This window comes from Conger conger, chromosome 7 (genome assembly GCF_963514075.1).
Source record: "Conger conger chromosome 7, fConCon1.1, whole genome shotgun sequence".
NCBI lineage: Eukaryota > Metazoa > Chordata > Actinopteri > Anguilliformes > Congridae > Conger > Conger conger.
In genome coordinates, this window is record NC_083766.1 from 16,975,223 (window position 1) to 16,991,394 (window position 16,172).

General features: G+C 39.8%; 1 protein-coding gene across 3 annotated transcripts in view; it reads right to left on the reverse strand.

The window, feature by feature from the left end:
• Positions 1–13,697, reverse strand: part of LOC133132654 (ecto-NOX disulfide-thiol exchanger 2-like) — a 176,142-nt gene extending 162,445 nt beyond the window's left edge. For all 3 annotated transcript variants that reach the window (XM_061248249.1, XM_061248247.1, XM_061248250.1), the window contains exon 1: positions 13,557–13,697. The gene's annotated coding sequence lies outside the window, so the exon portion shown is untranslated. The remainder of the gene's footprint in view (positions 1–13,556) is intronic.
• Positions 13,698–16,172: the final 2,475 nt, after the last annotated feature.

A 16,172-nucleotide genomic window follows, 5' to 3' on the forward strand; every position in this document is an offset into this window, starting at 1 on the left:
CAGGTACATTAATGTTGCTTAATTATAAATGCCCCTGTTATACATTTATTTCTAGTACTGCAATTATGATCAATTATTATTAGGAGCGTTACGGATGGCTAATAGATCAGAAAAATAGAATGTTTACAATACTGTTGCTCAGGAGATGACATATGACTTTACTAGCAGGCCCAGAAAATACAAGCCTGCACGACACAAATGAGAAAATGAGGCCACCATATGAAGGAAATGCTGCACCAAACAGACGACAATGAGAATCTGGTAGCACTGCATCAAATCTCTGACACTTGTTTGACACCAAGTCCAGTGTAGCATATTGCATTAATTTGTGGCTTTTATGAGAGTCACAACTGATCACCAGTTACAAAATGAGTCTGGTGGTTGCGACAATCCAATGTCAAGAGCTACCCCGGTGGGGATTTAGAGGTCCGATGTAGTGTGCATTGAAATTATTTTGGGTCCCAAGTCCAATATAATAGCCATCACAGAATGACCCTCAAAAATAACCTTAGCATAGCGTGCTAGCTTCTCCTGCATTTGTATGGAAAAGTGAGTTTTGGTTAGAGACATCACTTGTTCTCCTGGTGTATTAAACAGTAAAGCCTGAACAGGGGTACGTCAGGTAGGTGAACATAAGGAATAACAGAGTCAACAGCACATTCAGGTGTAACAGTAGCAGGAGCGAGAGCAACACAGGAAGAAACAAATCATTTGACGAGGCGACAATGTAGGGCAGAACTTTTTCAGCCAGATGTGCAGCTTGGCGGGGGCATCTGACTGATAATCATGGGAATGTAGAGAAATTAATCAGGCACCCTGATCATTGCAGAAATCAGGCCACTGGGGCGAAGGGGGTAGTCGGGGGTCGAAATTCCCAAACCAATTTTACCCGCTCAGTTGTTCCCCAGCAGGCAGGGAATGGAGTAAACAGAGGGAGGCCAATTAGAAGCTGAATTAGATTTTCCACTTGTCAAGGTGTAGGCCGTCCCAGACAGCGATGCTACTTTCAGCCTTGCAAGTGTGATGGCATTTCAGAGCTCGACTACATCAGAGCCTGCGCCAGAAAATCGCTTTGATACAAATTGCCACTGAAGAATTGCCACCAGCAGCCACTTTAAAAAGGGGGCTAAATACAGGTGAGGAGAACAGCCCTTTGGCTTGAAATGGGCGGCACGTCTAGCCCTTCTCTACAGAATCCTTTCTACACGGATTCGGGGGCCCAGACCTTCACCTTGCGATGAGAACCTGGCACAGCCAGACAGAAATTCGACCCATGACCGCAAAACGGCACGTGTGATTGGGTGAGGCGGCGTTAATGTCAACTTTTCTCATTTCACCCATGCCCTCAGGGGTCAACATATGCCTTTTATAATGGAGAACACCACTGCACAGAACAGAACAGACAACGGCAAAACAGAATGAAATAATGGGTGACATTTTGGGGGGGGGGAAACATTTGCAACCTCCAGCCAGCATCTGCATGTAAAGTACTCCGCGGTTGCCTGGGGCGATGGAACACATGGGTTCTAATGAGCTCATGAGTCTCATTAAAGGCAGGTGTGGAAAAGGCTGCTGGACTGGCAGTTGTGCCACACTAATCGAGGCTGGTAAGTAGTGTAGAGCTGTTCAATTTGAAGCGACGCTTCAATGCCTAACCTTTTAAGTCATTAATCTTAGGTTGTTTCTTTTTTAGTCCTGAATGGAGCATCCGACCAAAGAGCTAGCTTGCTGTGCAGTGATGTTTCCATTGCCCAGAGCTGCATCCCTATCGGTGTATACTATGGCCAGTACACTGACGCCAAATTAGCTATAGCGTCCCCTGTGGAGGGTGAGCTACAGGCATCGGCTGCACACAATGTCCCCGCAGTCCCCCAAAGCAACAGCTGCACACCTGCACAGCATAGATGGTGGAGTGAAACCTGACCAGCTGCACTCATTTCGGAGGATGTGAATCCAAGCCAGAAGAGAACGGATAAACATTCATCCAAAACTGAGGAATAAAAAGGAAACAGAAAGTTAAAAAGTAATTATTACTTACATTTATTTTCACTCACACTCGCCAACTCGTTATTCATATATAAATTTCAACCTCAAAGGGATTTATTCCAGTGACAGGAAAACAAGGCTGAAACAATACAAAAGGGTCCTTTATCTTCAGGCCAACCATATCTCCTTTAAAATGAGCAGTGTGGACACACATCATATCATCACTGATCCCAAGGAGCTTTGCAGCTTACACCGGAGCACCTTAAATGCTGAATTTGGATGAGTCACAAATTAGAGCACACTTTCATTTTTCGATATTGGACAAACATTAATAATTTAAGGCTTTCTGTTTTAGCAGAGACAAAAGCGTGATGTGGTATGATGACCTTCAAAAAGATTACAATGTCCCAGCTCAAAATACCTTTATGTAATATCATTTCCAAGAAGGAAGCAGCCCACATACCGTGTCGGGGGGGGAAAAAACAAACCATTTCATGTTTTCAAATTAGAAACTGTTCTCTGGCACTTATATACCCTCAGATCCTGCACGGACCTGTGCTCGTAACTTTCTGCACGCAGGTACGCCGTGTTCAATTTTCTGCTTGGAGTGCAGCATTTTCCCCCCCTTAAGCTCTAAACCATTTCTAAAATAGCTGCAGCCGTTCGGTCTGTACAATACATTTGAATGCTATGCTTTATATTACAGCTGGGAGTCAAGTACTTAGCTGCTCAATAGCAATCAAAGCCTGACATTTATTGCAGAGTAACAATTTGCTGACGGCTCAGTGCTCATCCTTAAACAGTACAAGAACAAAATCCTCAGAAGGTTTGGATGCAGACAATACTCCATCCATCCATTGTTTTCTGTACTCACATATATCCATGATCCCACTATATATTAGGACTAATGCACACAATCTATTCATAGGCGAAGTGCAGTGTCAGAGGATTTTGAGAGCGCCACACTTGGTTGAGAAGGAATAGACATGAAAAAGTAGTTGGGCACCAGAAACACTGCTACGATCTCAGAACACAAAGCAAATCCAAGCTTTCAACAAGCAAAGCATCTGCTCATGCCACCGTGTGGTGGGTGAGGAACATCTCTGAAGGCGTATCCATGGCTTTATCACAGTTGTTTGTGCACACATCGACTGGGGGGCACATTAGCTCAGGAGGTAAGAGCGGTCGTCTGGCAGTCGGAAGATTGCCGGTTCGATCCCCTGCCTAACACCTAACCCCAAATTGCTCCCGACGAGCTGATTGGTACCTTGCATGGCAGCCTATCGCTGTCGAGGTGCGTATGTGTGTGAGAAAGAGAATGGGTGAATGAAAGGCATCAATTGCAAAGTGCTTTGGATAAAAGCCCGATATAAATGAGGTTGATTTACATTTTCCTGTACCTTTCAGAGATCTCTGAACCTACTACTGGACCAGCTACAGCCCTGGAAGAGACAGCCTCAATAAAGCCTCCAACACATCCATCCCAGCTGTGCTGCTACAGGAGATCTCACTCAAAATCAACTACTGGACACTCAATGAAACCTTGAGCATGAGTCTATGGTGAACTCGGAACAACATAGGATTCAATAACAACAATGACAATTACTTAATACTTACTCTGTCAGGAAGTCGTTTTCTGACGCCGGGCAATAAGATAGAAACCCCTTGGCGTACGGTGAGGCCAAGGTATTATTTTGTTTGCCGATATTAATTTGCGATTGTGGGTTGTGTGCATTTTTTTAAAATGGCATACCTCATACCGCATTCATTTGTTGTTGCCATGTAAAAACTTTTTTATTTTATTTAAATGACCTGGGATCTGCACTGAAGAACCATCCTTAGACAGTCTTTTGGATTCTCTCAAGCTTCAAGCTACTGCTGCAGTCATCCTGTACACAAAGCAGACGCCCTTCTCCAGGGTATAGAATTCCTAACGTAATCGACAGATGATCAAGAGCCACCCCAGCTCTTGAGAAATCACCAATTTCCGTAATCCCCTCCCTTTATTTTGTGCCACATCTTAGGGACACTGAAAAACGCATATGCAATTATGCCAATTCACAAAAATCAGTGCACCCAGAACACCCGTCACAGATCCCATTTGTGCGGTCTTAGCAGATCAGATCAGGTTTTAGCAGGTAAGGTTTTTTTACACCAGCAATTTGATATGCACTGGCACAGATTAGATTGGATCATTAGATTCGGCTAAGTCATTCAATGAAAGTTCTTATTGTTGCAAATGCATATTTCGCTTTTGTTCTTCAACCTATATTTCCCCGTAAAGAATTTAAAAAATGAAAACTGAAATAAAACTTAAATTAAGATATTTCACCACAATATACAGTATGGTCAATTCAAATTCTTGAAAACACTTCCGGGTCATCAACTATGCCAAAGAAATACATGCCTTGAAGTACAACTGAAACATTTGTGGTTGCCAGCAGAGTGGACAAAAACATGGAATAAACATTTCCCAAATAATTCAACTGAGACTCTCACACTGACTGTGCCCTATTAGGCAGCCAACACATTCACATCATTACTCAGAAACACATTTAAAGGCTAGTATTTACCTATAAAATGGAGTGTTGACACTGTTCTGTTCCACTCGCATTCAGTTTACAGTCCGTCACCACCAAAACCACACTTTGGCTAAGATGAGACAGGCAACACAAAATCCCAGTGTATAAATATCTGAACAGGTTAGTGCACCTTAAAAAGGGACACCGCATACCCACAATGCAATGCAGAAAATGTAATCACCTTGACCACTGCAAAGTACCAAACAAACATTAAAATAATATTCCTTTCACAGATGAAACAAATATATTAAATTAAGGCATGTAAAATGAAGTCTGGTCAGGTATTCTCTTGCAGGTCTCTTACATTATTTTTAGAATCGAAGAGCTCCTTCGTCTATTTTTGGAACCATTTACAAAGCCCTCAGTGAACTGGCTTTCCTGAATAATATGTTTTCAACCAGAAATAAGCACAATAACTCAGATCCATGATGACTCGCATTGTTGGATTCATTGTTTCAATAGAAAAGGATGAGTATCACAGGATTTAGACACCATTTTGATACTTTCTATGACTCTTCACACATCTCAGTAAGAGATTAAAGGAGCGAAACATTGCGGTTTGCTCTTTCTCATAAAACGGCAGCAAAGTATCTCTAATGCTAAAAGTTGTTGCCTGCCTGCACCCTTGCCATTAAGATGCCAACGCCAACATAAATGTACTGAGGCATGTAAAGGATGGCCATCTCCTGACTGTATTAAAGTGCTCCAGGTATTTCTATCTGATCCAGTGCCCAAAATTCTAAATTAGAGGGTAACTGACCCGTGAGACACTTCATAGCTAAGGAAATCATTTTTTTTCGGGAAAATCTTTTAACTTCAAATCTAGACAAGGTGCAGCTCCCCACAACATCAAGCAAATCCAACCATCAGGCCTTGGACTTCATATTTTTTTAACGCTTGTAATTTCCCAGTAAAGCCTGTAACTCTAGGATGACTGAGAAAGCGTACTGCAGATAAATTGCAGCAAGCAGTACAGTCTGCCTGCAACACGTATATAGAAGCCTTACCATTGCCTGGATTGTGAAGGCATATTTTTGAATGCAATTCATCATTCGTCCATGCCACCAGGGGACCGCAGATGCTGTTGAATGAGAAACTGGACATTTTAATATTTAGCCATGTGCAAAAACAATGGGAGGAAGTGGAAGATGAGAGGCAGACTGGGGTGTTTTTTCCCCAACTATACTGTGACCACATGGTGAGGATTAGCATTTTTTTATGTTGATGGAATTGCATTGTTGCTGAAATGAAACTCCTCAGCATACAAAATGCAGAGTTATTCAACCAATTTCTCAATCTGGAGAACAAAATTGAATCGAGGCCACCTATAGTGTTGGGCTTCAAGTCTTACTTAAAGGTTCCAGCTGTGTAATGGACAACAATTTCAAGAAGATGAACATAATCATTCTTTCCTAATATCACCACGCTTTAAGCAGCAGAGAAAGATTCCACAATGGATATATATGTTTAGAACAACACTTCATGTGTATTTTACTAGTTATGGATGTGATGCTTTAACTTGTGGAAGAACCTATGCACTTGTAAATCGCTTTGGATTAAAAGCGTCTGCCAAATGACAAAAATGTAAATGTAAATGATGAAAGAAAATGAAGCTGGTCAACCATCGGTTGTGATTTTCAGAAATAAAGTCTGTCATGATCAGCATGAGCCAAAACATGAATCAATGCCGTGCATGAATTTTAAAATAAATGATTCATAACAAACATACTTCCTCCAGATTTCCTGGTTGCGACATTGGTAGTATTAACTTGTTCAGATTTTGAAATGGTCCAAATCTTCAAAATACAGTTGAAGACTGGGTTACTACTACACCCTTGTAGCACATTTTCTACACCAACTGTCACACTGCACAACTAGGCAACCAACTTAAATTAACAAAAACCTAAAGATAACATAATGCAGAAGTCCAATTGCATGCCTAGCTGGATTGCAGTGTGACAGTGTGACACTGCCATTTTGCTCAAATAAATATGAGCAGCATTTTAAAGCATGTTGTTGGAACAGAATTTCATCACAGCTCTGCATCACCGACAGGCTTTGGAACCCAGAAAAATGACACCGTTTAAGATATTGTAGACGCTATTACAAATATGCAATGTTTTAATGTTTTAATGTCAGCAATCAGAAACTGAACAGCTGATGTTTCTTTTTAATGTACAACAGTCTGGATCATCTCAAAAGATACAGCATCTGCTAGGAAAACATTTTTTAAACCTGTAATAGCACATTACACTACAGAAAATATTTTAGCAGCAGCCGTGGCCTTCTGTGCATTTTGAATGCAGATGGGTTAAAATTCATTCTGAAATGCCATCATTTTATTTGGAAAGCACTTGAGTGAAGCATTAAACAAATCTATACATTTACTATTTTCAGGTCCCTCTAATAATGTGGCTAGAAATACAGTTTCCTCATACCCAACAACCACAGAGCTCCTTCAGAAATTATGACTATTTTTGGCCGAAAAGTCTGAATTGACTTTAGGTAAAACTGCAATCTGGCAGCTTTGATTATATGGGTTTTTGAGTTAACTGTTAAAATGAAAATGCAATCAAGACATGATTAGCTGTGAGTGGTTATGCAATGTAGGGCATGCAGTTATGCTCAGAACATTTACATATTATACATCACTCAGTTTATTATTCACTTGCTATTGACTGCCTTTGGCTTCAGATTACATACATTTTTATATTTTCTAAAGCAGTCTTGACTGCAGAAAATTACAGTAAAAACTGAAAGGGATTCTAAAACTTCAACAATATCATTTATGATCAATATCTGTAGTCGGATATAGCATAAACAGGATTGAGCCGTTTATCCTATGAACATGTAACAAAGGCTGTAACAAAACTAAAGTCACAGTGGAGAATACCGAAATTGGCACATTGCATTCACTACATTTCCCCTAAAAACAGTAAGGAACGGCTAGACTAAAGGGGGCAGAAATGTTTCACAGACCTTGATTTGGTCCACTCTTCAAAAAGCAGAGTGCAGCTCTGCTTGTGTCTAAAATGCCCACACTCTCTGATAGTAGGCTACCTGCTGATCCAGAATGTCCCAGGTTCAACATGGATTCTTTCCAATGATTGTATATTCTAGCAGATGCAGACAGATCTGTTTGTTTTAAGATTCTGGTCTATCTTAACGAGTTCGTCTAACAAATATTTGGACAAGTGAGAGGCCGGGGTTCAAATCCCACCTCGGACTTTCTCTCATTACACTTCCACCAGTTAACAAAGGTTGGTAGTTTCCTGAGGAATGTGGTCTATGATTATAGTTGCTTATTGGTTATCTCAGACAGTAAAACACTTTGATTGATGTGAATTGGACCAATAATTAGAGGAAACGACAAATAACACCACCGTATAAGCCTGCCCGGTTCATAGTCTCTCGTTAGTATATGTATATATCTTTACACTGAACCAATTTTGAATCTTCCAGTCTAAAAGAACTGTGTAACAAGCTAAATCTCACCCAAGTAATTTCACAGGCTACAAGACTCAATGTAAAGATTCCATTACACTTTTCACTAATTGACTTAATTTTAGTTAACAGACAACATAGATGTATTTACCAGTCAGGTCTTTGCTCATGACGCGAGTGATAATAGTCCAATTGAGTGTGTTAGAAATGATTTTCTTATAATACATTTCAGGGCTCAGATTTGTATCTGACTAGGGGAGGCTTGTTCCATACCTAATCCAGTTCTTGCCCTAGACTACTTCTGTTGTATTGTTACTGGACAGCGGACAAACATGCCCCATATAAGAGGTTCATAGTCAAGCTATAGTTATTTACCACAATAAGACAATTACAGTTTGGATTTGTGAAGTTTTACTACTAAAATAATTAGCATTAATGCGACTGCCCTCCTGTAAACTAACGTTCATTACAGGATGGCAGCGGTTGTTTTCCAGATCTAGTCTGACCCTCGCATGTTGTCGGGGAAATGAGGCATTTCTTGCCAATAACCTTACTTTTATATGTGAATTGCCTCACCAAAATAACTATCCTAATTGTTTCACAAGTTTAAGGATTCACAACGATGGTATATTGAGATGATAGCCTATAAACACGATACTCCATGACCAGACATTTATATCATTTTAATGCGCTGCAAGGAGAGTGGTTCGTGAAATCACGCCCTGCATTAAAATCATTATAAAAATGACAAGCATTGTAATATATGTATTGAGATAAAATATGGACTTGCCGCCATTGTGTCGTTACTGTATCACAGAAGAATGTATGGCAATGCTATGCCGAAGTTTTCCCCCCACCTCTAATGTTGACCGCAGCTTTAATAAAAAAAATTGTCTGCATTGGATATGGAGGAGCCCTGTCTAAACTGGTTTTGTGCCTGTCTTAGAGGGAGAACAAGCAATTGTCACAGATGGTCTTAAATCAGGCTTCCATGATATCTGTAAAGGTGTCCCACAAGGGTCTATCTTGGGTCCTCTCTTATTCACACTTTGTTTTAGTAATGCTTGTACATGTTTTATTTCACTTTCTTGACTTCTGATTTCCATCTGTGCTTGAATTTATGGGTACTGTGTGTTTGAGATTAAAAAAAGAATAAAATAACTGAAAAAAAAAAAATAGACAGATATGCTTTTGTTGTAGTCAGTCTGCCTTGAAGATCATGATCTCAATGAGACCACCCTTCTAAGTAAAGGAATAATAATATTATTTATTATTATTATTATTTATTAATAATAATTACTCTCCAGGGACAGCACTACTCAACTCGACATCCTGCAGGCCGCAGCTATTTGCTCCGACCATGCACTACACCACCTGATTTCACCAATTATGGTGCATCCTTTGTTCAGACAAGCAAATTAGTGAAATAAGGTGATGTAACACAATTGAAGAAAATGCCTGCAGACACTGCAGCCCACAGGACAAGTGGAGTAGCTGAATGGTATTGCCTCCTTATAGTGCATGTCCTTCAAAGTCTCGCTTTCTTCAGAGCTTTATGCTCAAATAGATAAGGTAGGTATTTGCTCCTTCTGACATAGCAGGAAAGAGAGCTTGAGGGTTATGATGAGTAAGCTGTAAGATAAGGGGATTTGTTCTGCTTAATAATTCAGGAGGACATGCTTTTTGCAAACCAGTAAGGTACTGATATTGACAAGTAGCTAATGCGCTTGATGTTCTGAAGTTAGACAGTCATGTGTGCAAATAAAGCAGCTTGCTTTGAATGAAATTATGCACATGTCAGGTTTTGGAAGGCAGATATACAGGTGGCAGAAATCATGTATTGAGAGACGAAATGCTGTTAAAAAGGCTGCCTGAGAAACATGCTAAACACAAGATGAATAAATTAATGTGAAACACAATTGGCAAAACGTCAATTCTGCCAGGGACTAAGAGACAAATTAAACCCGTCAGGTCATTGTGAAGGAATGAGTGGGTTCTATGAGGACCCTGTTGATTTTAGAGAACAAAATGGAGCCTATAATCAACATATCCAGAACATGTACAAAGATAAATTCATCAAATTATTTGTTCAGTCAAGCAATGGAACGAAAGATTGTGCAAAATGAATATACTGCAACCACATTATGCACTGCTAAGCATAACCACGGAACAAAACTAAGCATGGAAGCAAAATATGAGATGGGTAAGTAAATGCTATTTGACAGCTTTATATGCAATGCAACCACAACCTGATGGCAAGCATTTTACTCACACTCACAGACAATTACCAAAAGGTGTAAATTATGGCTTGAAAACACATTTTTAAATAAGATAATGACAACAAGCATGCTACTATTGGTTTTAATGGGAATAAAGTGTCACTGCAGCAGTTCAGAAGTCATCTTGCATCCAAATTAAAACGCCGGTAAGTCTTTACCTACAGTAGAGTGATGCCCCCTCGCCTCCCCAACCCACCTACAATGTGAGGACCCATAACAAAATGTGTGTCCAGCTTCCAAATTACCAAAATATTAAGCCAATGATTAAAATGCTGACCATTCTTGGTGTTAGTCATGTCAAAATTTCCCAAAAGACCTCACTCACACAAATGGACTTTGTTCAAACTATGCAAAATGCTGAGAGGCATGCCCTGAAGCATAATTGAATTTAAAATCATGGGACTGCAAACCACTTGGCGGACAGACACATTTCATAATCCCTTGTAATTGGAATACAGTGGATTTTGTTAGCTTTGTTCGTGGCCTGGCACCATTCAAGAAGCTTAATAATCAGGAAAATTTGAGTCAGAAGAAAAAGGCAAGGAGAGTGCTTACACCATCTGTCCAGGTAACGAAAATGTGCCAGTGGGCATGGCTTTATCCGCCCATCTTTTGTTATGAAATGAAAAACAAGGTAAGGAAATGACGGCAACACCTTTCAAGCATCAATAATAAGGGACAAATGGCTGCAGACCAGCTTGAATAGACTAGAATAACTGAAGAACATATAATAATCCATCCATCCAACCATCAATCCATTATCTAGCCCACTTATTCCAGGGGCGCGGGGACTGAAGCCATCCCAGCATGCACTGGACAAGAGGCAGGAACATACCTCCAATGGGTCGCCAAACTAGGGCTAGGCGATAAATCGATTGGGACCCATTATGGCATTAATTTGAATTTGTGTTCTAGTATGACATGCAAAATGTCTGAATCACGAAAAATTTATGTTATAACGGGGAGAAATTACTCTCCGTCAAACTAACAATGCTAGCCGCCATCCCACTCCCAAAATGCCGGCTTAGAGGCAGATAATTTTAGTAGCATCATTTCCCAGTGTCATGGAACCTACCCATGTACACAGGTAAAGTGCGGGTTCATAAAAAAGCTTTCCAAATTGATCACCCTCACGAACCACATACACTTACTGAGCACTTTATTAGGTAGACCTGTCCAGCAGGTTCTTAATGCAAATATTTAATTAGTCAATCATGTGGCAGAAACTAAATGCACAAAAGCATCAGACGGGGTCAAGAGGTTCAGCTGTTTTTTAGACCAAATGTCAGAATAGCTATGAAATGCGTGACTTTGACCGTGGAATGATTGTTGGTGCCAGACAGGGTGGTTTGAATAGCTCAGAAACTACTGATTTCCTGGGATTTTCACACACAACAGTCTTTAGAGTTTAGAGAAAAAAAAAAACATCCAGTGAGCAGCAGTTCTGAAGGCAAAAATGCCTTGTTAATGAGAGAGGTCAGAGGAGAATGGCCCGACTGGTCAGAGCTGACAGGAAAGGTAACAGTAATGCAAAGAAGCACACACTACAACAGTGGTATGCAGAACAGAATCTCTGAACACCCAACGCATCAAACCTCTTAAGTGGATAGGCTACAGCAGCATAAGACCAATACATCTAAAAAGAAGTCTAATAAATACCTAATAAAGTGCTCACTGACTGTATATTTTGCTGAAGTAGCACTGTCTCAAGCCAGAGGCAGTAGACAGGCTTGTGTTTCTTCCAAAAAAGCTTCAGAGAAAAACAGAACTACACAATGCACCTTATATCTGTGGCAGTACATTTCTTAACACGGCAGCTAAATTATCTGATGGCAATATGAGTGAAGTTAAAATGTTTCCTAAGCAGAGAGTCTGAGAATGAAATCCCACAGGGTTAATGGTGATATGTGCGAACGCTCAGTTGAAAAGGCAGTCAAGGACAGAGCGGGCAACGTTACACCAACTACAAAATGAACAAATCATCCCTCGTCTGCAGCTAGTTGCATTAGTAAGGATAATGCTTGCACTCAGCTTCACCCACACACCACTCTCTTACTTAATCGCAATTAATTATTCTTTATTGGGCTATCGGGTATTAGCAAAAATTAAACTTGCTTTTCCAAGAGGTTGAAGGAATTTCAACCAAACACTGAAATATGTTGAGGATAATTCTGTTTATCGATAGACCTCCAATACACACCCACAGCAGTAATTTCAAATGCATTCAAAAAAACAACAAGGTACTTGTAGCTACAAGGTACTGTAAGATCCTAAAAACTATTTAATCTGACAAAAACGCGAGTTACAATGGGCAAACTATGGACACCGACATACTATAGCTTGTCAGCTAACGTTATATTAAATGTGAAAGGAGGGGTAAATGACACTGCATTTCTCTTTGAAGGCATCAAACCAGATATTAAGCTCTTAACTTAGTATAGCTACTATCATCAGCAGTAACGTTAGCCTGGGATGGCAGTTCAGAAAGTTGGTACCAGCAAGATGTGATCATGTCAGGGACAACTATAAAAGTAACGTTAGCTAGTCAAGCTAACGTTAACATACCTTTGGAAACAATTAACAATAGAAGCGTAAGCTTTATTGGTGTAAAGTTAAACAGAACTTTGTGACTCTTATAGCTAGCTAACGTTAACGTAGTGCGTGCTTAGTGTTCATCACAGCATCATGCTTGATTGCTTGCTTGCTTCCGATAGCCAACTAGATTATGAGACTACACTTTAGCTGGGATGGGTATAAAGCGCTCCAAAAATTAGAAATATGTTAATCTCGTGGGCTAGGTAAGATCTAGCTAGCTAGCTAGCTAAACAACATTAACTGTTAGCTATCTGGCTTAGCTTGTTAGCATAAGTCTCAAAGCTGAGCAACTCGTTAAGGTGACTCCAGAAATGATTTCGCATGATTTAATTGCGTTAGATATGGACGCGATTCGGCTAGCACTAACTAGCTTGCTTGCTAGCTAGCTACCTACCTACCTACCTACCTTCACCACATAAATACTTTGCTATGACGTTAACTAGCTGGATAGCCATTCTAGCTCAACACGACAGTGTCTCCTGTCTACTTCGAGGTGGCTAACTCGTTAGCTAGCTAGCTAATGCTAGCTACATAATCATTGGCTGCGCATAACATGCGCTTTCGTGAACAAGCCAGGAAGCGAAAGTAGCAGCAAGCTGCTTAGCTATATATTCCACATTTGGTCCACCTCTTACTGAAACGGCATCTGTTTTTCCAGCTAGCTACTTACTTTTTCTGGACTTAACGTTTCGGCCAGGGAGTCCGTTTGCTACATAGACTTCAATCTTCAATCTCCTCTTCTTGGTTACCAAAAATGCTGGAAGCAACCAAGCAACATTCACTTCTATAATGATAGTGTAGTACGTCTATGGTCAAGTGTCGTTGAACTCAGAACTATGGGAAATTGGAGGACATCTTTTAAACAAACGTATCTTGTTATTGAATAGCTGACAGCGTCACCCAACGGCAAAACGTATAACTGCATATGTGTCTTTGTTCCGAGCTTTATTTAACAGGGCAAGGTCGGATAATGTAACAGAAATTTAGCAAAACGTCGGCCTGACCCGCCTGATAAAAGGTACAATGTCGGTTACTTCAACGTTTCTGGAGGCAGTGGGCATTGACATTTATATTACGTTTCACCCTGGTCATTTTCCATCAACCATAATGTCATATTTTCCTGGCTTTCAGAGTCAATGGTCAAATTTGTTTCAAAATATCTATCACCTTTCATTGTGCTTTGGAACTTTTATGTCAGTAAACAACATATCGCAATCACTTGTATGAGACAACTAGATGGGCTAATTAACCAGCTGTTAGCAGATATAAAATAGCCTATCCTTCATCATATTTTTGCTGTCTCCAATTTGACACCTTACATTGACCAGTTAGCCTCTGAAAAGCAAGCCCATCAATCTCACAGAGCGTTCCAGGAGAAGGCTGCCTCTTCATGGAGGGGAGTCCAAGAATAAATAGTCCCAGCTAAAGTATTTACAGATGACAGAAAGGAAGAATGTGGTTGGTTTAATAAAATGTGATTTCATTTAAGGTACTCTGGTTTCCTCCCAAAGTCCAAAGACATGCAGGTTAGGCTAATTAGAGAGTCTAAATTGCCTGTGGGTATGAGTGTGTGAGTGAATGGTGTGTGTTCCCTGCAATGGACTGGTGACCTGTCCAGGGTGTTTTCCTGCCTTTTGCCCAATGTATGCTGGGATAGGCTCCAGCCCCCCTGCGGCCCTGTTCAGGATAAGCGGGTTAAGATAATGGTGGATTTCATTTAAGTTTTATTTTTGTTTGAATCAATTTTTGTTTGAATCAATTCAAACTAAAATCTCTCTGTCAGTGATTTACAAAAATCAATGTTCAGTGATTTACAGCAACATTTAAGGTTTTATGAAGCAGGGAATGTGAATTTTATTTGAAAGTATGAGTTGTATGGGCATTATTAGGCAATCTTTGCAGTGTTGTGGAGGAATTCCAGCAGTGAGTAATATGTGAGTTAACTGAAAAAAACCTGGCTGATTTGGGCATTTGGCAATGGCTGCGTGAGTGGCATTACATTATTAATATATGTGCACAACTGCCAATCTATTGGCCATTTCCTCTTTTCTTGTACTGTGTGTCGACAATGTAAATATTTTGAATGTATTATAGCATGTTATTTTGGAATTGTGCAGCTCTCTACCACAGAACAGAATAACAAGATCACTTGCTTGCTTGAGTTTCATTAATGAGTTTCAGCTCATTAATTGCAGGAGGTGCAAGATGCAATGACAGGATTGGGTCCAATCTCAAACAGAACCCACTTACTCAATACATGTACACATTCAGAGGCACAGCTTTGCATATTAGTCAATTTATAGATCACAATCAACAGGTGCACTCACTGACTTGTTACCATGGTAATTGTATGTTTTTATCTCATTGAAACTACCAGTAGAACTATGTTGTTAATATACAGCTTAGACAAGATTTCAAGGGTGCTAAAAATATAGCTCCTAAAAAGTTCATTTTAAAATGTTCACAAATAGAATAGTTTAAAACAAGCACACATGCACACAAACATAACATCTTGATTGAATATAATCTCACAGAAGTTGTAAGGAGATGGGTGCTGATTCTGCCAAAATAATATGCCTTTGGACACAGTGGCACATAAAACACTATTTACCAGGTTATGCTGAAATGCTTTCTTAAGCACTGTTATACTGCTGATATATTAATAAAAAATATTAATCTCAATCAGAATATGGTTTAGCTCTCACTCTCACACACACACACACACACACACACACACACACACACACACACACACACATACAAGTATGATGTCAATAGCTGGGAATTGGAGAAATAATCTTCAAACAGACACAAAAAATTAGCTGATGATTTCCTAATCAAGCAAGCACACACACCATAATTTATTACCATTTACCGTATGATAATGAAAATCAATGTCTCAATCAAGCTGACCTTTTCAAGATTCAGTCTTTCATTAAATATGTTTTCTATGTAGTGGGAGATAAATTATCTGAAGCATGATGTTTTGTAGGTTAATGAGAGCTAGTCTTTCAAATATAATGGCAAACTAATATCGAAGCATTATGTCTAACATTAGGTAGATGTACCCACAAATCAAATGTATGTGTGACATTAATATAAAGGAAGTAAATTCATGTTTATTTAACATTGCATAATTCTTCATCAACATCACCTTCAAAAAAATTCTAAAGGCATAGTCACATGATGGGTGGAAATGTCTTTGCAGGATGAAGAAGTTGACAGAAACAGTATAAAATACCACAATTACAGTTTTGGTAAATGTTTGTTTACAGTGTATGTGATT